The sequence below is a fragment of the Oryzias latipes genome, chromosome 1 (assembly GCF_053564925.1).
Source record: "Oryzias latipes strain Hd-rR chromosome 1, Olatipes_Hd-rR_3.1".
NCBI classification, from domain to species: Eukaryota; Metazoa; Chordata; class Actinopteri; order Beloniformes; family Adrianichthyidae; genus Oryzias; species Oryzias latipes.
This window is the reverse complement of record NC_136237.1, coordinates 21,150,946-21,152,610: the sequence shown is the minus strand read 5'-3', so window position 1 is coordinate 21,152,610 and position 1,665 is coordinate 21,150,946. Positions and strand designations below refer to the sequence as shown.

The window sequence follows — 1,665 nt, the reverse complement described above, 5'->3', positions numbered from 1 at the left end:
TACAGGAAGCACATTAGCACAGGTAGTATTTCACTGTGCATGTATATTTAGCAAAATAATCATGTTTTTTTTTAAATGATCTGTAAGTAAAAGTGAACATAATGCATGGAGCTCCAACCTGTGATAAACAACCAGCTGTTCACCAGCAAGAATAGGGGAGTTTATGAGAAAAATTGTCATGATCAGAACACGAAGCGGACCCAAGTGCTGGAACCCAGAAGGAAAAACAGGTAAAAGGTTGGTAAGAAGGATTTATTTTACTGATCCAGACAGGGCAGTGAGCAGACGTGACAGTAGATGTGGAGGGTGGCTGGTGTAACTGACGAGGAGCGTGGCATAGGCTCTTGAGGGAGGCGAGGCTGGAGTTCTTGGCAAGTGGCGTGCCTGGAGCTCTTGACGAGTGGCGTGGCTGGAGTTCTTGACGAGTGGCGTGGCTGGAGTTCTTGCGGAGCGCTGAGACTGTGGATCTTGAGGAAGGAAGGCGTCAGCCTGGAGATAGAGACAGCTGCTGCTCGAGGTGGTGTAGACTCAGGACTCACGTGGCTTGAGATTAACCTGAGGCAGAGGAAACAAGGTTCAATTAGCGAGGCACAAGACTAAGGGACCTAGACGTGAATCACAACGTGACTAAGCACCATCAGGGTTAACGGACTGGCGATGAATGCTGGAGCTGGGTCTCCTTATGAAGAGCAGAGGCTTGATGAGAAGATAGGATGCAGCTGAGAGTCAGGAGCAGAGCAGAGCTGGGAGGGGGAGGAGTCAGACCGAGGCACCATGACAAAAATAAAATTGAAACCAACACAAACTGGATGACCAGAACTGTTTAGGTTCAAAAAAGTCGATCATTTCTGAAGGACTGAAAAGAAAGATTTTGTAGAAATTATAGTAATTTTTAGTTTCATTATTTTACTAATTAACATCTGAACTATATTTGACTTGAAAATTGTTAAATAAATTCATATGTTTCTGTCTTGGTTACTTGAATAAAAGAATATGTCAGGAAACTCGTAGTTGAGGACACAGGCGCAGACGCAGGGACTCGTAGTCAAATCGTAGGTTTATTACTCACGATCGTAACAACAATCCAAAACGATCCCGTGACAGGGACAGGATCAGTGCAGGCTAAATACCCTCCAGGTGCTCCAGCAACAGGCGAGACCAATAAGGTAAAGACAGAACAAACGAGCAGAGGAAAAACAAACAAACCGGAAGTGTCAAAACAAAACCCAACAACCGCCCTGGCCCAGAACCTGACAGTACCCCATCCTCAAGGAGCGCCCCTGGGCGCACCACCAGGCTTGTCAGGGTGCCGGCGGTGGAAATCCCGCTTCATGTCCCGGTCCAGGACGTAGGAGGCAGGCTCCCAGGACCTCTCCTGAGGACCGTAACCCCGCCAATCCACGAGGTACTGAAGACCCCGTCCCCGACGCCGGACGTCCATCAGGCGACTGATCGTCCAGGTCGGGTGTCCGTCGATGACACGAGGAGGGGGAGGCGGGGGAGTGGTCTGATGGAGGCTACTCGTGGAGAGGGGCTTGATCTGGGACACATGGAAAACTGGGTGGACACGCATTGTCCGTGGCAAACGCAGCTGGACCGCCACAGGATTGACCACCTTCACCACCTCGAACGGACCGATGAACCGAGGCGACAGCTTCCTTGACT

At 49.8% G+C, this 1,665-nt stretch overlaps 1 long non-coding RNA gene across 1 annotated transcript; it reads right to left on the bottom strand.

The window, feature by feature from the left end:
- Window positions 1-233: 233 nt before the first annotated feature.
- LOC144993088 (uncharacterized) lies at window positions 234-773 on the bottom strand. The gene is made up of 2 exons (XR_013657043.1): window positions 636-773; window positions 234-555 (listed from the first exon to the last, which is right to left on the bottom strand). It is a non-coding gene; the product is annotated as an uncharacterized LOC144993088 (long non-coding RNA).
- Window positions 774-1,665: the final 892 nt, after the last annotated feature.